The sequence below is a fragment of the Budorcas taxicolor genome, chromosome 17 (genome assembly GCF_023091745.1).
Source record: "Budorcas taxicolor isolate Tak-1 chromosome 17, Takin1.1, whole genome shotgun sequence".
In the NCBI taxonomy this organism is placed as follows: domain Eukaryota; kingdom Metazoa; phylum Chordata; class Mammalia; order Artiodactyla; family Bovidae; genus Budorcas; species Budorcas taxicolor.
The window spans coordinates 10492032-10519766 of record NC_068926.1 but is presented as its reverse complement, the minus strand read 5'-3'; the positions used below and the strand labels follow the sequence as shown (position 1 = coordinate 10519766).

Sequence of the window (27735 nt, the reverse complement as noted above, 5' to 3'; positions counted from 1 at the left end):
GTGGTAAACAATAAGGGCAAATTAAGATTATGTTTGGCCTGATAAATATGTCAAGTACAGCATTTCCATATGTTACAGATAAATGAATGCTGTTAAGAGTTACAAGAAAAAATTTTTATTTTTTCATTTTGTGTCCATATGAGGGACCATAGTGCTATATGTCAATTAATACCTCAATAAAAATGAAAGGAAATGAAAGTACCAAAAAAGAGAGTTAAATAAAAGGTTATGTTGGGGATACTGTCCATGAGGTAAATTGCAATCAAATATTAACTTATATGGAGAAGGCAATGGCACCCCACTCTAGGACTCTTGCCTGGAAAATCCCATGGACGGAGGAGCCTGGAAGGCTGCAGTCCATGGGGTCGCTGAGGGTCAGACACGACTGAGCGACTTCACTTTCACTTTTCACTTTCATGCACTGGAGAAGGAAATGGCAACCCACTCCAGTGTTCTTGCCTGGAGAATCCCAGGGACGGGGGATCCTGGTGGGCTACTGTCTATGGGGTCACACAGAGTCGGACACGACTGAAGCGACTTAGCAGCAGCAGCAGCATTAACTTATATTGATGAAAATGTATTTTTTCTCTAAAGATGTCTTGTTATATTGGTAAGAACAGTCCTTTTCCAACATTTTTCTGATACCAGGCATTATCCTCTATGCTTTCTATAAATTAACCACTTTAACAACTTAGTTTTATGACTAGGTACTATCACAATTCTCATTTTATAATGAGGAAACTGAGACCAGGAGGGCTGAGAAATCTGTCCAAGATCACACAGCTAGCATATGTAAAATAGATGTAAGAGTTCAGAGGAAGGATAAGTTACTTCAGATGTTATCAAGTTATACATGCCACAACCACATCTTTTATAAATAAAAAATTCCCACCTATTATCCACCAGAGTTGGCAACAAGAGCTAGTCTGACCTGAGTGAACTTACTGTCTGAGCCCTGTCTCTGCTCCCTCTAATTAGCTTTCCCTGGCCCTTGACTTGTTCCCCTTTGGTGCTTCTCTGTCACCTGATCTTCTTGCTGTGGCCTACATGTAACCAACTGCTTACTTGGAGTAGTAATTTTGTGCAAATGCTGTTAGACCAGGATCCCCAGCTATACCGTGAACTGCCGAGACATAAGGGTTGGGTGTTCCTCCTCTTTGACAGCCCCCACGTCACCTTGGTAAATGTTATGCCTGCACAAGTAATTTACACATTTCCACTGAATGAATGGGGTTGCAATCAACCCCAAAGCAAGACAACAGAAGGGAAGAAATGAAGTATCTAGACAATTCCAAATTGGAGTGCTAACTAGTAAATGTACAGGAAATTAATGCTATTAAAAAAGGCAGCTGTGAGTTATACCATTACACAATCTTTAAAAATCTCTATTTTTTTTTTTTACTATAAATAAACAATTCACATATCACATGGTCTATAATTAAAAGAGATCACAAAATACTGTACAGGAATACCACTTTAGCGTTCCAGGAGAATATATGTACAAGAGACCATGTTCTAATTTATCTAGAACAGTCCTGGTTTAGATCAATTTGGTTTATGCTTATTTTCCAGCATGATTATTAGTAAGTGCCCCCTTTTACTCCTAAAAGGTCCACATTTTGGACAACAAATAATGTGTTCATCTTAATTAAAACTAAAGAATCAGTATTAACTTTAAGCAACTGCTTACAAATTTTTTATTGAAGTATAGTTGATTTACAGTGTTGTGTTAATTTCTGCAGTACAGCAAAGTGTCTCAGGTACACACATACATATTTCATATTCTTTTCCATTATGGTTTATCACAGGATATTGAATATATTTCCCTGTGCTATACAGGCCTTTTAGTTATCCATTCTATATATAGTACTTTGCATCCACTAATCCCAAACTCCCCAAACTTCCCTCTCCCCAACCCTGCCCCCTTGGTAACCACACGTCTGTTCTCTATGTGAGTCTGTTTCTGTTTCATAGATACGTTCATTTGTGCTGTATTTTACATTCCACACCTAAGTGGCATCATATGGTATCTGTCTTTCACTCTCTGACTTAGTTTGCTTAGTATGTTAATCCCAAGTTCCATCTATGTTGCTGCAAATAGTATTCTTTTGTTCTTTTTAATGACTGGGTAATATTCCACCATATAGATGTACCACTTCTTCTTTGTCCACTCATCTCTCGATGGACATTTAGGTTGTTTCCATGTCTTGGCTATTGTAAAGGCTGCAACAGCGACTGCTTTTCATTCACATTTCTCTTGATGGCTCAGTCATGCAGAAGAGATCCCTCTTTGCGTGACAAGTGAGTCTTCTCTCTGCTCTCCATGGGGTACTCCAGTTTTGTCCAGGAAAACATACTGATTCAATAACAGAAGTCTATCTTTGTTTGAGCGGATTTTTTTCTTCTGTGATCAATGGGATGTTAATGTGGATTTCCGGTTTTGTATTGAACTTTGCGCTTCCCAGGTGGTGCTAAAGAATCTGCCTGCCAATGCAGAAGACGCAAGAGATGAAGGTTCGATTCCTGGGCTGGGAAGATCTCCTGGAGAAGGAAATGGCAACCCCCTCCAATATTCTTGCCTAAGAAGTCCAAAGGACACAGGAGCCTGGTAGGCTAGAGTTCATAGGGTCGCAAAAGAGTTGGACACAACTTAGCAACTAAACAATAATAGCAACAATGATAGAGATGGTAGAAAAAAGATGGGGGGTGGGGTAGGAGAACTGGAAGGTAGATGAGAGGGTTGTTGGGTGGATAGCAGGTGGGTGGGGTTGATGAAGAGCTTACTAGATAATGGGAAAGATGGGTGAATGAGTGAATAAATGAATAATAGAGAAAGCTCAGAAATGCCAAATGAGTTTCATTTCAATTCAGTTCAGTTGCTCAATCATGTCTGACTCATTGTGACCCCATGGACTGCAGCACGCTAGGTTTCCCTGTCCATCACCATCTCCCAGAGCTTGCTCAAACTCATGTCATCGAGTTAGTGATGCCATCCGACCATTTCATCCTCTGTCATCCCCTTCTCCTCCTGCCTTCAATCCTTCCCAGCATCAGGGTCTTTTCCAATGAGTCAGTTCTTTTCATTCAGCTCCAGCATCAGTCCTTCCAATGAATATTCAGGACTGATTTCCTTTAGGATTGACTAGTTTGATCTCCTTGCAGTCCAGAGGACTCTCAAGAGTCTTCTCCAACACCGCAGTTCAAAAGCATCAATTCTTCAGTGCTCAGCTTTCTTTATGGTCCAACTCTCACATCCAAATGAGTTTAGAGCTCTGGTAATAACTTGCTTTGCAACTGTGAGCTTTTCCGTTTTATTAAGTAATTTATTTTTAAACTCCTGAAGTACCAGACATCTTCAACTTAGTTCTAACATGAATGAGGAACTTACAGGATACAAATTTAACATACAGTAGAGCTTTGCAACCTAGACAGCATATTAAAAAGCTGATACATTACTTTGCCAACGAAGGTCTGTCTAGTCACAGCTATGGTTTTTCCATTAGTCATGTATGGATTTGAGAGCTGGACTATAAAGAAAGCTGAGTGCCAAAGAACTGATGCTTTTGAACTGTGGTGTTGGAAAAGACTCTTAAGAGTCCCTTGGACTGCAAAGAGATCCAACCAGTCCATCCTAAAGGAAATCAGTCCTGAATATTCATTGCAGGACTGATGCTGAAGCTGAAACTCCAGTACTTTGGCCACTTGATGCGAAGAGCTGACTCATTGGAAAAGACCCGGATGCTGGGAAGTATTGAAGGCGAGAGGAGAAGGGGATGACAGAGGATGAGATGGCTGGATGGCATCACCAACTCAACGGACATGAGTTTCAGGAAACTCTGGGAGCTGGTGATGGATAGTAAAGTAATGCTCAAAATTCTCCAAGCCAGGCTTCAGCAATATGTGAACCGTGAACTTCCTGATGTGCAAGCTGGTTTTAGAAACGGCAGAGGAACCAGAGATCAAATTGCCAATGTCCGCAGGATCATGGAAAAAGCAAGAGAGTTCCAGAAAAACATCTATTTCTGTTTTATTGACTATGCCAAAGCCTTTGACTGTGTGGATCACAATAAACTGTGGAAAATCCTGAAAGAGATGGGAATACCAGACCTCCTGACCTGCCTCTTGAGAAATCTGTATGCAGGTCAGGAAGCAACAGTTAGAACTGGACATGGAACAACAGACTGGTTCCAGATCGGGAAAGGAGTACGTCAAGGCTGTATACTGTCACCCTGCCTATTTAACTTCTATGCAGAGTACATCATGAGAAATGCTGGATTGGAAGAAACACAAGCTGGAATCAAGATTGTGGGAGAAATAGCAATAACCTCAGATATGCAGATGACACCACCCTTATGGCAGAAAGTGAAGAGGAACTAAAAAGCCTCTTGAAGAAAGTAAAAGTGGAGAGTGAAAAAGTTGGCTTAAAGCTCAACATTCAGAAAACGAAGATCATGGCATCTGGTCCCATCACTTCATGGGAAATAGATGGGGAAACAGTGGAAACAGTGTCAGACTTTATTTTGGGGGGCTCCCAAATCACTGCAGATGGTGACTGCAGCCATGAAATTAAAACACGCTTACTTCTTGGAAGAAAAGTTATGACCAACCTAGATAGTATATTCAAAAGCAGAGACATTACTTCGCCGACTAAGGTCCATCTAGTCAAGGCTATGGTTTTTCCTGTGGTCATGTATGGATGTGAGAGTTGGACTGTGAAGAAGGCTGAGCACCAAAAAATTGATGCTTTTGAACTTTGGTGTTGGAGAAGACTCTTGAGAGTCCCTTGGACTGCAAGGAGATCCAACCAGTCCATTCTGAAGAAGATCTGCCCTGGGATTTCTTTGGAAGGAATGATGCTAAAGCTGAAACTCCAGTACTCTGGCCACCTCATGTGAAGAGTTGACTCACTGGAAAAGACTCTGATGCTGGGAGGGATTGGGGGCAGGAGGAGAAGGGGATGACAGAGGATGAGATGGCTGGATGGCATCACAGACTTGATGGACGTGAGTCTGAGTGAGCTCTGGGAGTTGGTGATGGACGGGAGCCCTGGCGTGCTGCAATTCATGGGGTCACAAAGAGTCGGACATGACTGAGTGACTGAACTGAACTGAACTGAGGGAGGCCTGGCGAGCTGCAGTCCATGGGGTTGCAAAGAGCTGGACACGACTGAATGACTGAACTGAACTGAGCTGAGACCTATGCCACACCAATTAACTTGATTTTCAAAATAACCATTCATGCTTGTCATTAATACCACTTTCATCACAAAAGCACTTACTGATACAGATAAAAAACAAGTCACTATCCAACCACAGATATATCTGCCACCCATTCATTAAATGTTGAAGCTGGGCTTAAGAGATGAATAAGATGTCATTCCTATCTTTAAGGAGTTTGAAATTAGCAATTAACAGTTTAAAATTTTCAATTATTTCAGATCATTTCATTTCTCATGGACTGTCTCCTTCAATAAAAGAGGCAGGAAAATCTGAGTTTTAGAACTGTCTGAATGAGCAGCAGATGCAGTCTATTTACATATGGTAAAGGAGAGCTGCTGACAAAGTACTGCCCAGCAGTTCTGAGTGTACAGCAGGGAACCAAGATGCTTCTGATGAAGGAATGAGTGAATGAACTGAAGAAAAAATCATCACTAAATGCCTCAAAAACTAGGCCAAACCAAGAAGGAGAAGAGAAGAATCAAACATGCAGATAATCCCAAATGCTGGTCAACTCTGTAAGAGCTTGAGAAAATCCTCGATTGCACAGATTAGCCATTTGAGGAGTCAGATATTTGGAACTAACTGTTTCTGTGTCTATACATAAAGTTCTCTCTAAGCCTCAGCTGATTCATCCAGAAAACGAGAATGACAGTGTTTCTATCCCTGATTTCACAGAGGGCTACATGGATAAGACAACTAAAACAATGCTGAAAATTATTATTAACCTCTGAAAGAGTGCTTCAACATTACTTTCATTCTTTCACATAATTTCACAGATATTAAAACTATTCCAGTTCATTAAAATGTCCTTACTCTTTAGAAGACTACATCTAATGATAGCTAACATTTGATTGACAAGAAATAGCTAAGGGTGGTATTCTCAAATTTTATTAAAAGTTGTATTTGCTTGCAAATTAATTATGAGATTCATACTGGTTTTAGGCCTTCAATCTATAATGCTGCATCTATTTTCATGACTGATTTAAGGTCAATGTTATAAAACATGAAGAATGCTTAATGTTTTCTCTAGCATTTATATACAAGGTTGTGGCCTGAGCAGGACCTATTGAGATAGTCTATAGACTGTTTAGCATTTCAGCTACATTTAATTTTATGTTATGATCTGATATGTGGGACACCTGTAATTGAGTAATTATCTCTATGTCCTTAAATAGTTCAAGAAAATAAATATTTTCAGTGTGTAGATTCTTCAGCCAAGTGTTTCATCCAATATATTTTTCTAAAAGAGTATAGTTACATAATAATATTACTCAAAGTAGCCCTTCTAAAATGCTTGAAAATTTTATACTGTTCTCCAACACATGCTGTGTTCTAAAATTAAAGTTCCTGAAAGTTGTTAATGTCACATATATTCCTATAACATCACTTTCTGTGATGCTTGTGGGTACTCAATAATATGTTTGTTGACTAAATTTATTTCATTTTCACCTTGTAACACATTTGAATAAACTATTACATATATAATGTAATAGTTTACTTCTGTGCAGGAAATGCAGACAAGTTTCTGAGATTTTAGGATAAAATTCCTGAATTATTATTCCTTTTCAATCTATAGAGTTATTACTCTGAAAATCTCACAACTAAAATAATAATGAACTCAATTTACTGAGCACTTATGTACCAAGTACAGTTCAAAACAACTTCTAATGGTCTTAAGCATTCCAATGCAAACCAGGACCTTATGGTTAGGCAATTATTAGTTTCATTTTACAGGTGGAGAAACTGATGCACAGAGATAGTGTTTCTTTAAGATTGCAGGGTTGCTGAACAGCAGAGCTAGGTTTGGAATCTGGTCATAGCTCAGAGCCCACAGTCTTTAAGTTAAAAAAATAATAATTTATTTCTTTTAATTGGAGGCTAATTACTTTACAATACTGTGGTGGTTTTCGCCACACATTGACATGAATCAGCCATGGGGGTCCATGTGTCCCCCTGTCCCAAAACCCCCTCCACGTCCCTCCCCATCCCTCTGGGTTGTCCCAGTGCACTGGGTGCCTGTTTCATGCACAATCAAACTTGGACTGGTCATCTATATCACATGCTGGAGAAGACTCTCGAGAGTCCCTTGGACTGCAAGGAGATCCAACCAGTCCATTCTAAAGGAGATCAGTCCTGGGTGTTCTTTGGAAGGACTGATGCTAAAGCTGAAACTCCAGTACTTTGGCCACCTCATGCGAAGAGTTGAATCATTGGAAAAGACTTTGATGCTGGGAGGGTTTGGGGGCAGGAGCAGCAGGGGACAGAGGATGAGATGGCTGGATGGCATCACCGACTTGATGGACTTGAGTCTGAGTGAACTCTGGGAGTTGGTGATGGACAGGGAGGCCTGGCATGCTGCGATTCATGGGGTTGCAAAGAGTCGGACACGACTGAGCGACTGAACTGAACTGAATATACATGTTTCAGTGCTCTATCATCCCACCCTCACCTTCTCCCACAGAGTCCAAAAGTCTGTTCTTTACATCTGTGTCTCTTTTGCTGTCTTGCATATAGGGTCGTCATTACCATCTTTCTAAATTCCATAATATGTGTTAGTATACTGTATTGGTGTTTTTCTTTCTGACTTACTTCACTCTGAATAATAGGCTCTAGTTTCATCCACCTCAGAACTGACACAAATGCATTCTTTACAGCAGCTGAGTAATACTTCATTGTGTATATGTACCACAGCTTTCTTATCCATTCGCCTGCTGATGGACATCCAGGTTGCTTCCATGTCCTGGTTATTGTAAACAGTGCTGTGATGAACACTGGGGTACATGTGTGTCTTTCAACTCTATAGTTTCCTTGGTGTGTATGCCCAGCAGTGGGATTGCTGGGTCGTATGGCACTTCTATTTCCAGTTTTTTAAGGAATCTCCACACTGTTCTCCATAGTCGCTGTACCAGTTTGCATTCTCATCAACAGTGTAAGAGAGTTCCCTTCTCTCCACACCCTCTCCAGCATTTATTGTTCGTAGATGTTTTGATAGCAGCCATTATGACCAGTGTGAGATGATACCTGACTGTGGTTTTGATTTGCATTTCTCTTATGATGAGTGATGTTGAGCATCTTTTCATGTGTTTGTTTGCCATCTGTGTGTCTTCTTTGGAGAAATGTCTGTTTAGTTCTTTGGCCCATTTTTTGATTGGGTCATTTGTTTTTCTGGCATTGGGCTGCATGAGCTGCTTGTATATTTTTGAGATTAATTTTTTGTCAGTTGCTTTGTTTGCTATTATTTTCTCCCATTTTGAAGGCTGTCTTTTTACCTTGCTTATAGTTTTCTTTGTTGTGCAAAAGCTTTTAAGTTTAATTAGGTCCCATTTGTTTATTTTTGATTTTATTTCCATTACTCTGGGAGGTGGGTCATGGAGGATCTTGCTGTGATTTATGTCAGAGAGTGTTTTGCCTATGTTTTCCACTAGTAGTTTTATAGTTTCTGGTCTTATATTTAGATATTTAATCCATTTTGAGTTTATTTTTGTGTATGGTGTTAGAAAGTGTTCTAATTTCATTCTTTTACAGGTGGCTGACCAGTTTTCCCAGCATAACTTGTTAAAGAGATTGTCTTTTCTCCATTGTATATGTTTGCCTCCTTTGTCAAAGATAAAATGTCCATAGGTGTGTGGATTTATCTCTGGGCTTTCTGCTTTGTTCCATTGATCTATATTTCTGTCTTTGTGCCAGTACTGTCTTTATGACTGCAGCTTTGTAGTATAGCCTGAAGCCAGACAGGTTGATTCCCCCAATTCTGTTCTTTCTCAAGACTGCTTTGGTTATTCAAGGTTTCTTGCATTTATATACAAATTGTGAAATTATTTGTTCTAGTTCTGTGAAAAACACCATTGGTAGCTTGATAGAGATTGCACTGACTCTACAGATTGCTTTGGGTAGTATACTCATTTTCACTATACTGAGTCTTCTGATCCATGAACATGGTATATTTCTCCATCTATTTGTGGGATCTTTGATTTCTTTCATTAGTGTTTTATAGTTTTCTATATATAGGTCTTCTGTCTCTTTAGGTAAATTTATTCCTACATATTTTATTCTTTTCATTGCAATGGTGAATGTGATTGTTTCCTTAATTTCTTGTTCTGTTTTTTCATTGTTAGTGTATAGGTATGCAAGGGATTTCTGTGTATTAATTTTATATGCTGCAATTTTACTATATTCATTGATTAGCTCTAGTAATTTTCTGGTGGAGTCTTTAGGGTTTTCTATGTAGAGGATCATGTCATCTGCAAACAGTGAGAGTTTTACTTCTTTTCCAATCTAGATTCCTTTTATTTCTTTTTATTCTCTGATTTCTGTGGCTAAAACTTCCAAAACTATGTTGAATAGTAGTGGTGAGAGTGGGCACCCTTGTCTTGTTCCTGACTTTAGAGGAAATGCTTTCAATTTTTTGCCACTGAGGATAATGTTTGCTGTGGGTTTATCATATATGGTTTTTATTATGTTGAGGTATGTTCCTTCTATGCCTGATTTCTGGAGAGTTTTTTGTTTAATCATAAATGGATGTTGAATTTTGTCAAAGGTGTTCTCTGCCATCTATTGAGATAATCATATGGCTTTTATCTTTCAATTTGTTAATGTGGTGTATCACATTGATTGGTTTGTAAATACTGAAGAATCCTTGCATCCCTGGGATAAAGCTAGAGCCCACATTCTTAACCTCTATGATAAGCAGTCTCCTAATCCTTTTGTCTTTATCTAAGTTTTTTTCACACTTGAAGATTAGCACCAGCTTCAAATCCAAGTGTATAATTAAGATGTATGCTAATTAAACAGGAAAATTTTGGCCAAAGATACTTAATGAGCATGTTTCTATTATCCAGAGCATCCGTGAACATAAATTTGGGGTCTTATCACTACCTACCACCTTACTAAATTAACATGGAGTTAATGACCTCTGGCCTTGGGAACTCATGTTCCCAGGTGGCCACAGACACACTTCATTTCTTAACTGCCAGCAAGAGTTGCAGGGTGGGTGGGTGGGTATTAATATGTCTGTGAACATCTCTAGTCCCACATGGGCCTAAAGGAATTTTCATTTGTTTATCTGGATGTCACAGTAATGTTATATACTTAGCAATTGCCCCCACTACCAAGTCCTTAATTATTAGCAGCATCTTGGCGGCCACTTTCTCCTGGCATGGCTGGGGGACAGAATGCTATAGACTGCCCATGAACTATTCCCTCAGGAGCTGTGAAATGGAGGCTCTGCTTCTTATCCAGACTGATAAGCACTACAGCAGGCAGGAAGCAGCTGATAGCACCCTATAAAAATTGTGATAAGTTCCCGATGGGGTCTCAAGATGCACAAAGGTCCTGAAACATGCCCTGACTTCCTTTCTGGTTTGCTCTGCCTCCTGAGGCCCACCCGGCCTGCTACACATCCTTTTGACCAACTATTAGTGTGTAGAACAATGGCCGGCTAGGAACGATACAGACAGCTTCTGCATCTCCCAGTAAAATGATGGGATAACGGGGCCATCATGGTACTTTCATCGTGATTTTTGTCAAGTGTGTTCAATTACAGATTCTTTACAGACTTCAAGGTGGGTTGTCAGGACATTTTTTTTTTGGTCCCCCTCCAATCTAATGTAGAATAAAAGACTGATGGGGAGCTTTTTCAATCACAACATTGCACTGGAAACATTTCAAGGGAGAATTGTGTCATTTTAGAAATGCTTCATGTCATGTCTTGAAATTTTAGGTCTTGGCAGTAAATATTAGAGAGGATATATTGAGGTTATATGAAAACATGTATTTTTCTGTTCACAGGCCAAATGTAATTACTCGTTTAAACCCATAGGACAATACCAGCATCCAGCCTGTCTTCTCTCTTTCACTTCTCTCTTTCACAGACCCTGTTTCTTGCTACTTTGCTCCTGATCGTGCTTACCTATTTTCCTCATCCTCTTCATCCATGTGATTTCTCCCTTTCTCCCTTTCTCCCTTGAGTGGAGGAAGATGCTCTGAGTTAAGGGGAAAAAAAACTAGGTATTTTTATGTCATAATATCAAATGAAGGAATGTCATCTTCCTACAGATTTAACTGTTTGGCAGAAAAACTTCTCTGGTTTTTACCAACAGAAAAAAGAGCATCGATGTTTCTCAAAGCCACACACATGAACAGAACTGGTGTGAGGGTCAGGGGCATAAATAAATAAATCATTAGCTGCTCAAGTGATAATAAGGAAGTGGCACTCCAGTTGCTTGTAAATCTCTTTGAGTGGTTAAGGAACCTGAAAACCGAGTGTTCTTAAAAGCATCCCTAGATATGCTCACATTAATATACATAATTTAATAAATCATGTATATCACAGGCATTATTGATTTTTATTAGTATAAAAAACATGCTAAGGCAAACTCAAACCCAACCTTGGACCACCATACACACACATCAGTGGTAACTATGTGAGGTGATGGGCACATTAATTAGCTCAATTGTGGGATTCATTACACAGGTATATTGCTGCCATAATACCACACTGTCCATGTTAAATATATATAACTTTTGTCAATCATAACTTCACTAGATCTGGGGCGGAGACAATCCAGATTAGTGAATCTCCATATGAGTGAGTGAGTGAAATTGCTCAGTCATGTCCAACTCTTTGCAATCTCATGGACTGTAACCTACCAGGCTCCTCCATCTGTGGAATTTTCCAAGCAAGAGTACTGGAGTGGGTTGCCATTTCCTTCTCCAGGGGATCTTCCCAACCCAGGGATCGAACCCAGGTCTCCTGTGTTGCAGGCAGACACTTTACCATCTGAACCACCAGGAAAGCCCAGAAGATACAGGTATATATAGAATCCCCATATTTTACCTTTTATTGTGTATATAAAGATAACCATAGCTAGCTCTAGCTCTAATAAACATAATTTTGTCACTATTGTTGTAGCATACATTTATCCATCACTTCACGAGTAACTAATATTCACCCACTGTGTAGAAAGTGCCCTGGTTTTGTGAGCAATGCGATGATAAATAACCAAAATGACAAAATCTGAGCCCAGACCATCACTTACCATCTTGGGGAAGCTGGATCAATACATAAGAAAGTAATTATGTTTATAAAGCAGGCTATGATAAGTGTGGGGTCAGTGTTCCTGATTATACATGTGTTGAGTCAGACAATGGCAGGGAGATGTTGGTTTGCATTTTATGAGCATTCCTACTTTCCTGCATCCCTCTGTGTTAATTCCCACTGTGCCTTGGTGCGCTTTAGGTGTGATTCACAGGAGGGCCCGCTCCATTCCACGTTAAGCACGGCTGACACACTCTCAGAGGAGAGGTCCTCGGACCAGAAGCCAGATCCGAGTAGAGACGCAAGGAATCTGAGCGAGACTGAGTAAGGGGCCACTGATTTTGCAGACACAGTGACAAGGTTATAGAAAACATATTCTGATACCTTCTCTGCTGAGACAGGGATTCAGATAGGGGCAAAGCCAGCAGCTGCCTGTGTGATACTCCCTGGGCTAGATGGATGATTAACATGATGGTTTTTATGGCATTTATATTTTCTGTGATTATATTCTTTTTTTCTCCTTTAATGCTTAGAAACATTTTTTTAATCTCCCATTTTTCCTTTCACTGCCAGTCAGAATCAGGAATGTCTGCACATGAAAGGATGTGTCGGGGGGTGGGGGGGTGGGGGTGGGTTTCCATCTCTGGCCAGAGTTCTGAAGGTGAGGCAACATATCTCTGAGGCTAGCAAGGCCAGGACTGCATGAAACCAAGCAAATATCTCAGAAGATGAGACAGAAGGTCTGAGAAGTGGCCTCTTGGTGATAAATTTCCAGTACTTTCTTCTGCTGAAACCTTTGCTGGTTTGGTACTAAATTGACAGAGAATGCCACTAGACTGAGTGGCAGGGTGCTGAGCCACTGTAATTCCGAAACTCCTTTGAGCATAGTTTTAAAGAACCGCAGGCAGTAGCGGGGAAGGCAGGTAGCTAGCGCCCCATGGCCAGGTGAGGTGGACAATGGGTTTATTAGACAGAACACCTACCTGGGCCTTGTTACCGCTGTGTTGATATATACCACCAGGAAGTATCAGAAGGGATTGACAAGACGACAAAGTCTCCATGCACAAAAAATTTTGGGTAAAAAATGCTTATGGAAAAACAATGTGAGAAAAGATGGGGATTAAGTTATCCCAGTGGAGAAAGTAAGCTGATTCATGTCAATGTGTGGCAAAACCAATACAGTATTGTAAAGCAAAATAAAGTAAAAATAAAAATTAAAAGAAGAAAAAAGAAATACGAGAAACCAAGCAGCAACTTCAAACACTTGACATTTGCCAAATCATGGTGAGCATCTAATTTCTATTTCTGCTGGGGTCAAGATAAGATCTAAAGGGCTTAAAGGGCAGAAGCAGGGATTTAGATGAGACAGTAGGAGAATTTCCTTCAAGTTTTCTGGAATGTGTTATGGAGAGAGCCTGGAATGCATGACCAGCAAGAACATGTAATATTCTGTTCTAAAAACTCTTAAAGTAACAAACAGGTAGGCAGGTTCCCTACTTGCCTGAGTGCAGCCCTGCCCTGCGGGGGAAGGGTGATAGAATGAGTTATTGAGATGCCGTGGCCCTACAGTGGAAGGAATTACGACCTCCCATGTACCTTCCAGCCTCTGTGTGTCTGAATGGAACTTCTCTGTCTCATATGTGTCTAAAAAACAGGACTAAATCCTTTACACTTGTAAGTGTGGTGAGAGATAATTTTAGAAAGATTTTTCCAAAGTATACTTCCAGGGCAAATACTGTGATCTCTGAACATAGGCTTGGAAGGACATCCAGACCCATGGGAAATCCCCTAAAGTTCTATACACTCCCTTCTACCCTATGTTCACATGCTTCTTCCTTTTTTTTTTTTTTTTCAGTTTTACCATCTAAGGTACAAAACTATTTGCTCAAGTCTGTATTTAAAATGGGCTCTGTGGTTTCTCCTAATCCTGAGATTAACTAATTTTTTTTAAAGTGGGGAGAAGAGTTCATGGTAAAGAGCTCTCATTAATTGAGAATCTGTATGTCTAGGATAAACAGAATCTTTTAAAAATATCTTGCTTAATCCTCATAAGTGCCCTGCGAGGTAGGTACTGTTGTTAGCACCATTGTACACAGGGGTAAGTAGTTTGTACAGGGTCACAAGGATGGTATGTGGTTAGGGTGGCAGGGTAGGAGAAGGTGAGTTATTGTAATGGCATGCTAAGTCGCTTCGGTCGTGCCCGACTGTGTGACCCCATAGACAGCAGCCCACCAGGCTCCCCCATCCCTGGGATTCTCCAGGCAAGAACACTGGAGTGGGTTGCCATTTCCTTCTCCAATGCATGAAAGTGAAAAGTGAAAGTGAAGTCGCTCAGTCGTGTCTGACCCTCAGCGACCCCATGGACTGCAGCCCACCAGGCTCCTCCATCCATGGGATTTTCCAGGCAAGAGTACTGGAGTGGGGTGCCATTGCCTTCTCCATTGTAATGGCATAGGAAACAAGAATAGAGAAATCCCATCACATGTGCAGACAGCATCAACTTGACAGGTCAAAGGGGTGTGAAAAGGACCAAGAGCCCAAGTGACTTTTTAGCTGATCAGTAAGGTAGCCACTGTAGCATTTCTAGTAAAGAGATCAGACTTTTCAGCGGACAGCACAGGACAACCTGTACCAATACGCGGGTGCTTTCTGTCCTAATCCCCTGGGCAGGACAGTCAACTTCTGTGTACTTGGGGGCTGTTGCCATAGCAGATAAGCCTGTCTTTTTGCTTTTGCATCTGGTTTGGACACCTTAACTCTAATGGGAGGAGAAATCAAATGCAGAAATCAAACCAATCCGTATTATAAAAACAGGACCTGTGTGGGAAGGACTTACTACTTCTGATTAAAAATAAAAGTTCCTATGTTCAGGAATACTGAAATGGTTAGTAGAGATGCATTAATCAACGTACAAACCAAAATGTCACCTTTTATAAGGATGAGTTTAGCTAAACTTCACACATCATATTTTATTTCTGCAACATCAAAAAAACAGAATTCTTAGGTAAAACATAAATTTCCTACACTCCACTGCAACTGATATCTGAGTTCTGAGTTTGAACAAATATATTTTTAAAAATCAAATGAGTGTTCTTTAGAAAATACACATTTGTTTCTGTTAATTCTTATTCATTGGGAATAGGGATGCCACACTCAAGACTGAGATATGTGTGTTTTAAAAAAAATAACAACACAAGCGAAAAAGCAAAAAAGAAGAGAGAAAATTTCCCTCTAGCTTTACAATCTACTTAAATTGAGAAAAAGAGCACTCTGATAGCTGTGGCCACCCAGCCAAAGGGCCGTCTCTCAGTTAAAAAGTTAATTCTTTAATAGGTCCAAGAGTTGCCTTCTTGGCATGTGTTTGAGCAGAAAATTTATTACATGAAGTACAAGCTCACTGGGTATGCACGGTAAATGGTCTCATTAAGAATGTTTTATAAAGAAACGTGACTGTTCTAACAAGGTCAAAGGGTGAGCAAGGTATGAGAAAGAGGCAAAAGGCAGTGACCTGGAAACGGACGATGGCACCCAGCTTAATTTACTGTGCTTTCCCCCAGGCCTGGCGTGACACTCCATAAGCTCAGACCTAAAAGAAGTGGTCAGAAACTGGAGCACATGCCATGCAGAAAACCAACACGGATGGTTCCAAGCAAGCCGTCTCACCTGGCAAGTCGGCTAAGCAGATCTACCTTAAGCAAAATTATATATAGGAAAATAAGAGTTTACCCAACAGATATATTAGGAGAGTATTTACACTGGGTAATGCCATTTTCCTATATAAAAATATCAATGGAAGACTCCTCCCATAAGCTCTCAAAGAACATATAAAATATAATGCATGAATGTTTGTCTGCACATCATTTTTAGGTATTTTAAAATTTTTATGTTTTTAATTGGAGAATAGTTGCTTTACTATTGTTTTGGTCTCTGCCACGCAGCAGCATGAATTAGCCACAGGTACAGAAATGTTCCCTCCCTCCTGAGCCTCCCTCCCGTCTCCCACCCCATCTCACCGCTCTAGGTTGTCATAAATTGTCTTGTTTTTCTCTCTCGGCATTTGCTGCTACTTCACTGCAGTGGTTTCCTCACCTTGGTCCCCTTAATTGTAGCCTTACACTTGATCTTACAATTTGGAAGAGTCCAAGAATTCTAATGCAACCAAGGAAGTTGCCTAAATTCAGTTTCAGGATTTTTAAAATAATTAGTATTTGTGTATATGAGACATAACAAACCATGACGTGGAATGAAAAAATATATAGAGGTCAAACAGTTCTATTTCCAGGACCAATTTTTTTTCAAAATATTTCATCCCTCTTAGCTCAATATTCTTACTATAAAATAATTACTAAGAGCCACATTACAATTATTCTTTCAAAGACTATTATTTAACAGCATGTTCTACATAAAAATCACCTTCAGTTTTTAAATCAAATTATAAGTAATGCCTTACCTTATTTAACTGAAAAGTAAACTGATGAATTTTAGTTGAGACTACTAATGCTGAGATTATAACTGAAGATTAAAAATGATTAAAACTGTCTCAGAAGAACAGGTGAAGCAATTGTAAAATGGTAATCCCATGAATTGATACAAAAACACTTTTCACAGCTGGTATAACACAGAAAATATTCTGCATTTCTAAATATTATCCCTCTAGTATTAAGAACATTTTACAAATGCAAGACCAAGCAGGTCAGCAGAGTCAGAAAAAATCCTCATGTTAAACACTAATATAAAAAACAATAAGTAGAATGAGGACATGTTAATGAGTTAACAGGCTGCCACTTAAGTTTGGGGGAAAAATTAAATAGGCCTGAGGAAAAAGAAAACAAACGCCAATGTTGCTAGCTCTTATGCATTTTCAGTAAATATTACTCCACATTCTATTTTCCCCTGACATTATCAGAATGCATTGACTTTAAGAATTAATAGTCGCCAATGATGTGCAGGCTTGGAAAACAATTATTTTTCTAGGCTAGGATCTCTTCAGGATACAGGCAGAATTGGTTTGGAAACTCCCAGACAAAGCTGAGCCAAACCAAATGGCCTTTTGTGAATAAGTGATTCTTTTGCATTCGCTTCTCGCGTTTTCATTCCAGCTTCTCTGTGCACATGGAGCTTGTGCTGGAACATCCAGAGGCCCTTTGATGATGTCTGGTGTTGGCAGGTGCAGGTCACTGCTGGGGAGGAGCCCTCTCAGCTGCCTGGTGTTGAGCAGGGTGGTGCCAGGGTAGGGCCGATGCCCAGGTCTGACCTCTTAGCTCTGTTGAAAAGACACACTGCTCTTTTTTTTTCACTTGGTATTTTGCCACAGTGTAAATTCCAAAGCTTTTGGTGACTCTCTCAAACCTAGCTCAGCAGGCTGAGAAAAAGCATTTTTTAAAAGAATATGCTTTCCATTTAGGTTTCAAAGGACTCTTTAAATTTACAGCATTTAGCTGTGCTTAAAAAAAAAAAAGTCCAAGAATTTAAGTTCTGAATATGAAGCTAACTCGTTAAAAAGAAAGTTTTAGGAGAAGGAAATCTTAAATGTCCTTTCACTTTCAGTGATTTCTTATCTGTATTTTTCCTTCACATATAAGACTGAACGACAGACTGGATGGGAGCAAGTGAGCTCTTCTCCATCAAAGCTGGAAGATGAGCTGTCTTCTGGAGATGATAGAAGTAGTTCAAGAAGGAGGGATAACCGGGCCATTTCTGCAAGTTTTTCCTAAGTCACTGTTAGTCGCTCAGTCGTGTCTGACTCTTTGCGACCCCATGGGCTATGCAGTCCATGAAATTCTCCAGGCCAGAATACTGGAGTGGGTAGCCTTTCCCTTCTCCAGGGGATCTTCCCAACCCAGGGATCAAACTGGTATAGAATCTGCCTGCGATGCGGGAGACCTGGGTTGGGAAGATCCCGTGGAGAAAGGAACAGCCACCCACTCCAGTATTCTGGCCTGGAGAATTCCACGGACTGTATAGCCCATGGGGTTGCAAAGAGTCGGACACAATTGAGCGACTTTCACTTTGACTGTTAGTAATTTTTAAAGTAACATCACATTTACAGTAGAGAGATTTAACAAAGCACTTAGTTGTTTATTCTCACAAATGGATTCCCCTTTTCCTATTAAAATTCTGCTTCTGTTCCAAAGATAGGTTTCCCTTCCTTTAAAACAGTCTGTTAGCATGGTGTGATGTCAGCGCCCCATACGTAGCTCTGGAGAATGGATGCTGCCATTAAGGGATTTCATTAATGGCTTTGCTAGTGTTAGAACAGCCTCCTCTGGAGTCACAGGGTGGCCCATGGCTGTCACCCCGAGCAGATGCCTTGACCAGGAGTCAGTTCTTCACTGCTGACTTGGGTTAAGGCCAGTTTTATGCTAAGATTTTCAAATGGATGATGTGGGTCTAAGTCACATATTACGCAAAACGCAGTTTTTAACCCCATAATGACTTAACTTTTGCAGCTGCCAGAGATGACACAAGCCTGTGGGCTTTCCCAGTGGCTCAGGGGTAAAGGACAGCCTGCCAAGGAAGGAGACATGGGTTCGATCCCTACGGGGGAAGATCCCCTGGAGAAGGAAATGGCAACCCACTCCAGTATTCTTGCCTGGAAATTCCCATGGATAGAGGAGCCTGGCAGGCTACCGTCCATGGGTTCACAGAGTCAGAGATGACTTAGCCACAGACAACAGTGGCAACAAAAAGCTGTGCTATAGATCTGAAAGCTCTACTCCTGCCTTCATCTGGACAGAAGTCACGTTTTCCTTCTTGAAAGATACGGCTGTTTTCTAGGTTAATAGGTACAGATCTCATACTGTTTTTTATAAGCTGAATAATGTGAAGTTTTAAAATGTGATTTATCAAGCCATTTTATTTTATAATAAGCTTTGTCATATATTGAAAATATTTTCTCCCAGCCTATTTTCAAGTTTTGATGGAAAGTTTTAATTTGTATGTACTCAAATCTGTTGATACTTCTCTTTATGGATTCTGGGCTTCACAATGTTTTTTAAAATTAATTAATTTATTTTAATTGGAGTATCATTACAACATTGTGATGGTTTTGGCCATACAGCAACATGAATTGGCCATAGGTATACATGTGTCCCCCATACTGAACCCCCGGCACCTCCCTCTCCACCCAGTCCCTCTATGTTGTCCCAGAGCACAGCTTTGGGTGCCCTGCTTCACGCGTAGAACTCACACTGGCTGCCTATTTTACATATGGTAATGTTCACAAGGAATGTTCAATGCTATTCTCTCAAATCATCCCACCCTCCTCTTCTGAGTCCAAAAGTCTGTTCTTTATGTCTGTGTCTCCTCACAATGTTCTTATCTTCTGTTCTCATAGTTAAACATATATCTCAAATATTCTACTATTAAACTTTTTTTTTGGCATTTAGTTTTTTGAATGTATGATTTATTTATTGTACAGTATTAAATACGATATAATTTATTTTTTCCAGATGGACAGTAACTGAATAAAGTGTACTTTATCCCATATATTATAGAATCATATTTATTATATTTAAAATTCACATGCACTTGGATAAGTTTCTAACTTAATATTCTATTTGACTATTCCTATGCCACTCGGCACGTGACTAAACAGCAACAATAATGAATCACATACCAGAGGATGGTCGTTGATAAATGACCCAGTCATTGCTATGTATCATTCACGCTGTAAATTTCACGACGACATTGAATTCCTGACTATCAAAGCCCTGTGATTTGAATTCAATACATTAAAACACACAGAATGTGAAACATGAGTTGAAGCCTCTGAAGGAAGAGACCTACAGGGACATAAACAGGCAGTCTTTCTAAATGCCAATCAGGGTTTAGAGGAGAAGCTCTTACGGAACTTACAACTGCCCTCACCATTTTGCCTTCGTGGAAAAAGCACATAGCATAAACTAATACTTCTTTTGTACATTCTATACGCATAAATGTGATTAAGAAATCACTAACATGAATTATTTTCAACATTTTCAGCCATAATGTCCATGCTTTTGACTAGTTCACATGTTTAAAAATATTTAATTTTATTTTAAAAATATTTCTTTTTGTTGTTGTTGTTTAGTTGCTAAGTTGTGTCCAACTCTTTCGCAACCCCAAGGACTGTAGCCCACCAGACTCCTCTGTTGATGGGATTTCCCAGGCAAGAATACTGGAGGGGGTTGCCATTTCCTTCTCCAGGGGATCTTCCTGATCTGCTGGGCTGGGTCTTAGCTGATACATGCAGGAGCTTTCCTTGTGGTGCATGGACTCTAGCTATGACATGTAGGCTCCAGAGCACATGCAGTTCAGTGGTTGTCTCATATGGGGGCTTAGTTGCTCCCCACCATGTGGGATCTTAGTTCCTTGACCTGCATCCCCTGCATTACAAAGCAAATTCCTAACCACTGGACCACCAGCAAAGTCCTCAAACAGATTTTTAGGGAACCACTATCAACGAGCATCTTATAGGGAAAACATAAGGCATAAGACAAAAATAGGGAAGAGATTAGAAATTTGGGGAAAAACTCTAAGATATATTACCCAACTACTTGGATAACTTGTAAGGACCAAATACGATTATGCATGTGTGTGTACGAAGTCCTGTCTGACTCTGGAGACTGCCAGGCTCCTCTGCCCATGGAATTCTACAGGCAAGAGTACTGGAGCAGGTTGCCGTTTCCTTCTCCAGGGGATCTTCCCAACTGAGGGACTGAACCTGCATCTCCTGCATTGGTGGGCCAATTCTATACCACTGAGCCACATGGGAAGCCGAATACAATTATACTTTCAACTCTTTATCAATAAATACATTTAAATGTACTTATTTCCCAAAGTTTAAACGTTAAAAGCTATGTATATCTTAAGGGCTTAATCAAAGCAACAGGGCGTAATTGAGAACTTCAACTACCAAAGGATTTTTAAAATGAAGAAAACAGTAGGGCCGGAGATTATGAAAACAAAGATCATCTTATTACTTCTCTGTGGTCCAAGGATGGTCTTTCTTAGAATCACCTGAGGGCTTTTACAAGATGCAAAATCTTGAGCCATCCCAATTCTGCATGTCAGCATGTCTACAAGTGGGGGCTGGGACTCTTCATTTTTAAATACTCCCATGTGAGTATATTTCTGTATTCTGAAAATGAGAACTACCGACCTGAATAAGATTAGAGAAAGACGGAAAAACAGTATCTGCGAAAAGATTCTTTAGAAGAAATACAGAAGGGAGGGAGGAAGGGACGGATACACAGGGAAAAAAATACAGCCTATATCAGAGTTCTCAACCTCATGACTATGCATTCTATGGACCATATAATTCTTTGTTGTTAGGTTCTGTCTTGTGCAAACACAGAATATTTAGCTGCATCCCAGGCCCTCTAATCCCTAGATGCCAGCAGCACCCTCCCACTGCAAATTGTGACAACCAAAAATATTTTCAGACTTTTGCAAACATCCCCCTGGGGGTATAATTGCCCCTGATTAAAAACCACTGGTCTACACTAAGGAAACTGATAAAAACAAGAACAGTAAGCTAGGAAGATAATTAAATCCCTAGACTATATTAAAACAGAAACAAAAACAATCAAGTGAGCACTGAGATGAGAAGCATGCTAATTCATTACACTCCGAAAGTTAGTTTCCTTGATAGCAGAAGTCATAAACCAGAAAGTGAGCTGAAGTTAATTTCAAAACTCCTTTTCAACTTTCAGAATTTGGCATATTTTGCACAAAAGTCTGTATTTCTGATATCTCGAAAAGAAAGGAAAATCTTGCCATATCTGCCGATCTCCCCTATGGCAACAAATAGCTGAAATGGATAGCTGGCCATTCCCTTTGAACGGAGCACTAAAGTTTTCCCCTTGTGCTTTACAGAGGTAAATTCTGCATAAAATTTCTGATGTAGGTTATGGGGTCTGTAAAAGATGAGAACCTATCCATATGGTTAAAAATTACATTTAGTTTCTTAGAAATACAAATTTTATGATCAGCGCCACACTTTTAAACTACAAACGTAATTTGCAAGCAATACAGGCACACAGCTACAGCACGTTGGAAAGGCTCCTGCAGTCTGGTGTAATCACAGCCAACGGGTGTAGGATTCACAGGCACGGCCACACCACTTGCGTGTGTCCACTGACTGACAAGCACACAACCTGTATGTTATCGCACTCGCTTAAAAAATAAATGAGTAATGGCTCAGCGGTTTCAACATTCTTACATTAAAGTTCAAGCTGGGCTTCCTACAATAGGTGTCCTTACTAACCATCCATTAAAAAGAATATGTGTTCCTGGAATCAAACGCCCTCCCCAAACATAATCTTCCTTCAGCTGTGTGGCTGGCACTGTTCCCCATGGATGACTTCCTGCTGACACCACCTGGAGGGTAAAAGGTCAACAACTCCAGGTTTACAGCTTGTTTCTCATCTTGGAAGTTGCACCTTTTCCAGTTGCACCTTACCCAGGAATGGTAGCCCTGTACCCACCAACTTAAGTGCAGGATTAAACACGACTACAGTGTAAAGGGGTTTTCAGCTATAGCCTGCCAAGAGTGACTTCAATCATGGGTGAAGTTTCATGCTGTTCAGTTATGTAGGCACTCGTCTTTCTCAGGAGGAGGGCATGGCAGCCCACTCCAGTATTCTTGCCTGGAGAATCCCATGGACAGAGGAGCCTGGCAGGCTACAGTCCATGGGGTCACACAGAGTCAAACACGACTGAAGCAACTTAGCACGCACACAGCTATCTCAAGAAGGAAAGTCTTATGAATGCTCCCTGATAACACTGTCTTTCTTTAGATGATAGATTTATTTCCCAGAAACGGGGCTAAAAGACTGTCTCTGTATTTACAGCTATGGACACAGCATCGCTCATTTCTACTTTATTCAACTGGCCCCTCAAATATGGGTGGAGCGTTTCTGTTAATCTTGGCTAAGTTCTTGGGGAGACACATTCTTCTCTTCTGAAACCAGCACTTCCCCCTGACGCTGACCTTGTATCACACCTGAATTCATTCCACTGATTTAGTTAATGATCCTTGGAATACACTCCACTAACCTCCTCAGTCAAATCTTCGTCTTAACCTACTCTTCTTGGGTTCGCCTCACTCTTTTTTGTCTTTTCTTTGCATTCCTTCGCATTCTTGTGTTTTCATTTATTTTGGAGGCTCATTCCTCTAGCTCTTTTACCCCTGGTCAATCCATCCTAACTTGCCTTGACTTTGAATTTAGCATGTCACCATGAACCATTGGATCAGAGCTAGAATGCCCACCTTAACAATGACAACAGCTGTCCCCAAATGCCACCCTCCCATGCTCGTGACAAAAACTGTGGTTCAACAAGCATAATCAAGACATCACTTAAAAATTCTCATTAGGGAATAAAGAGATTTGCCAAGACTGTTTCTTATTTAAGAAGTTGCTGAGTTAAGGTATATAAGTCAATATAAGCTCAAGATGTAAATTGCACCTTCCTGGTACAAAAATGGAAAACAATATTTATACAGAACTTTCTTAAAATACCATCCTTGGAATCTTTGTTATAGTTATGAGTTTGTTTTAACATGAAATCCACTGTGCCTTTAATAACTGTATCACCAAACAAGAGTGTTTTTTTTTCCCCCTAAATTCAGCTTATTAATGTATGGCCACCTGATGTGAAGAACTGACTCATTTGAAAAGACCCTGATGCTGGGAAAGACTGAAGGTGGGAGGAGAAGGGGATGACAGAGGATGAAATGGTTGGATGGCATCACTGACTCAATGGACATGAGTTTGAGTAAACTCCGGGAGTTGGTGATGGACAGGGAGGCCTGGTGAGCTGCAGTCCATGGGGTCACAAAGAGTCAGACACGACTGAGCAACTGAATTGAACTGAATGTATGAACAAGGTTTGACTTCCTACTCATATATTCATTCATTCATTCAATAAGCATTTATTAAGAATCTACATGTTAAATGCTCTGGATATGAAGACAAAAGGGTAACTCTGTTTCTGAGAAACTCAAAGACTATTTGGCAAGAAATACCTATAAACAGTAAGTACAATAAAATATATGAAGTGCTACAATAGAAACTCTGGAAGCACAGAGGAGGCACTAATGAATGTGACCTAAATAAGTCATAAAAAGCTTTACAGGAGACATGTTAATACAGTATATACATACAGGGCTTCCCTGGCAGTCCAGTCGCTAAGACTTCATGCTCCCAGTGCAGGGGGCCTGGGTTCAATTCCTGGTTGGGGAACTAGATCCCACATGCACAACTAAAGAACCCAAATGCTGCAGCTAAGACCTGGCACAGTCACATAAATGAGTAAAAATAAAAACTGAAAAACAAATGTATATACATACATAACATCTTAGAACTGGGAGGGGTACAATTTAAGTAGAGGTGGAAGTGATGAATTTTTTGAGTTCAGTCTGGAATGGGTAACAGGGACTATCAGCCCAAGGGAGGGATATGCAGGCCATTTAAGAACTGTGCAGACAAAGGCACAACCAGAAGGCTGTGAACCAGTGATGTGAGTGGCTTTTCAAAAAGGAAGGGAAGTGTCAGGGAGTAAGAAGAGACAGGGATGAGGTGGGTGAGCATGTACAGGGCCAAAATCAGCAAGGCATCCAAAAATTCCAGAGTGATGGGCACATATCTGGAAAAGACAGAAAATCTAATTCATCCATGTCATTTGCAGCACATGGATGAACTTAAAGATAACCATACTAAGTAAAGTAAGTCAGAGGAAAAAGAAATACTGTATATTATTATATGTGGAATCTAAAATATAATACAAATGAATCTATATACAAAACAGAGAGAGACTCATAGACATAGAAAACAAACTTCTGGTTACCTAAGGGGAAAGGGAAGTGGGGAGGAAAAATTAAAAATATGGGACTAACTTAACCGATACAAACCACTGTACATAAAATAAATAAGCCACAAGGGTTCCCTGTATAGCAGAGGGAATTATATTTAATATCTTGTAAAAACCTATTGTAGAAAATAACCTGAAAATCTATATAACTGAATCACTTTGCTGTATACCTGAAGTTAACACAATAATGTAAATCAACTATAATTCAATTTTTTAAAATGTTCTTCCCCTAGAGTAAGGAAACACCCTTTTTCTAACTCATGATGTTACAATCTATCATTTTCACTGACTCTTTGTGTGTGTATATATCTTCCTTAGGAATAGAAGTCTACATATTTATGAATAAGCATGTAACTATATGCACATGGTAAATAAAAAAATAAGATTTAATTACTAAAAAGAGAAAAGATACATGCATAGCAGCACTACTTACCAAGACAGGGAAGCAACCTGAGTTTCCACAGACAGATCAATGGATAAAGAAGATGTGGTACACGTATGCAATGGAATATTACTGAGCCATGAAAAGGAATAAAATAATGCCATTTTCAGCAACATGGGGAGACCCAGAGATCATCATACTGAGTGCAGTCAGATAGAGAAAGACAAACATTACACGGTGTTACTTACATGTGGGATCTAAAAACTAATATAAACAAATGTATATGCAAAACAGAAGCAGACTCACAAGGATAGAAAACAAACTTCTGGTTACCAAAGAGGAATGGGCAGACGGAGGAATAAACTAGGAGGGTGGGATTAACTGATACGCACAACTAGACACAAAAGAGGCAAACAGCAAAGACTTACTGTATAGCACAGGGAACTATAGCCAGCATCTTATAGTATACATCTTACCTATAATGGTTAGAATCTGGGAAAGAGTACATATATCCGAATCTCTTTGCTGTACACTTGAAAGTAACATAATGTTGTAAGTCAAATACACTTCAATAAATATAAAAAATATTCCAAGTTTTGTTGGATATAGACCATAACATAGGTGATGGGCAAAATAATGGTCTCCCAAAGATGTTCACCTCCTCATCCCCAGAACCTGTGAATGTGTTACCTTACAGGCAAAAGGACCCTGCAGGCTTAACGGAACTAAGAATTTTAAGATAAGGTAATTACTCAGAATTGTTGACATGGGCCGAATATAATCACAAGGGTCCTTATAAGTGAGAGGCGGAGGAAGGACAGGCAGAGAAGAAGATGTGACGGCAGAGGCAGAATGCACATAATATGGCTTTAAGGTGGAAGCGGGCCAGGAGCCCAGGAATGTGGGCAGCCTCCAGAAGCTGGAAGAGCCAAGGATACGAATTCTCTCCTTGAGCCTCCACCAAGGAACAGTGGCTGCTGACACACTGATTTTAACTCAATGAGACCCGTTTTGGACCTCTGGCCTTGAGAAATGTAAGGTAACAAATTTGTCTTATTTTAAGCTTGCACTGCTTTGTCACAGCAGCAAGGGGAAACTCATACACCTAGGTGCATAGGTGCTTCCCTCTTAGCATTCCTATGTTTGGTGCAAATGAGAGGCCTTTGCTGGGCCTGAAAAATGGAGCTGAGAAAACCACAAGAAGGAGTTGGCAGAAACTGTCCACAGCACTGAACCAGAAAGAGGAGTCAGGGTGGAGAAGTCACTGACCACGGGTGGGCACAGCAGAACAGGTGGCGGGATGGGTCACACAGGACGACACCCAGAAGTGGCTCAGAACCTTCCAAAGAGCAGGGGAGCAGAGAGGAGCAGAGAGGGATGCGTGTGGGGGGAGTGGAGGCACATCAGCATCGCGTACACTGCTTTATGATGAGTCACGGGATCTCGTTCCTGCTGAATTTCAAATAGCCTAAGGAGCTTTAGATTTCTTTCTTTTTAAATAAGTCAAATATATTGAGAAAAATTGACCTACTGGAAAAGAAAGCCTGTTTGGGAACATAGCAGTTAGTGAGCCTTAGAGTAAATGAATCAAGTAAAGCTAAGCTCTTTTAAGTTTTATTTTGAACCTGTTTTCAATTGCAATAAAAGTCTTGCAATAAAGTCTTTTATATCATATTTTGAGCCTGATAAGAACATTTCTTTAACCACAAAACAGCTGGAAAGCCAACAATAGTGTCATCACTAGTATTATTTGAAAAAGTTTAATGATGTGGCCCAAACCAACTTTACTAAGTAAAGACAGGGACATGGGTCAAGAGGTTACTTACTATGAAGAACAAACATTGGGCAGAGACTTTCCTGAGGGCTCAGAAGACACCAGATACACAGGGGTTTCCTTCTAACCCACTGACCACAAGTGTGAGAGAAGGCCACCATGGTGGGGCCTGAGAACTATGCATGCGGGGGGTAAGCTGCAGCCCCAGCTTCCTTCTCCCCTCTCCTGCATCTCCACAATGGATACAGATGTCTGCACACGTTGAGGGTGTGTCCAGGTGGGAGCACGTGAGAGAAGTGTGGCGACACGGGGTGGCATTTCTAAATTTGTTTCTTCCCTTGTAACAAATCATAAACCTCACCAGGGACCCCTCTGCCCACCTCCATTTCCTTCCTGGGATTATTCTCACCTTCTCTTTCTTACCTTACTTTTCTCTCCCTGATATGGAAAGTCAGAATCACTGTTTTAG

At 40.3% G+C, this 27735-nt stretch overlaps 1 protein-coding gene across 1 annotated transcript in view; it reads right to left on the bottom strand.

The window, feature by feature from the left end:
- Positions 1-27735, bottom strand: part of NR3C2 (nuclear receptor subfamily 3 group C member 2) — a 419058-nt gene that overhangs the window by 92389 nt on the left and 298934 nt on the right. The window lies entirely within an intron of this gene.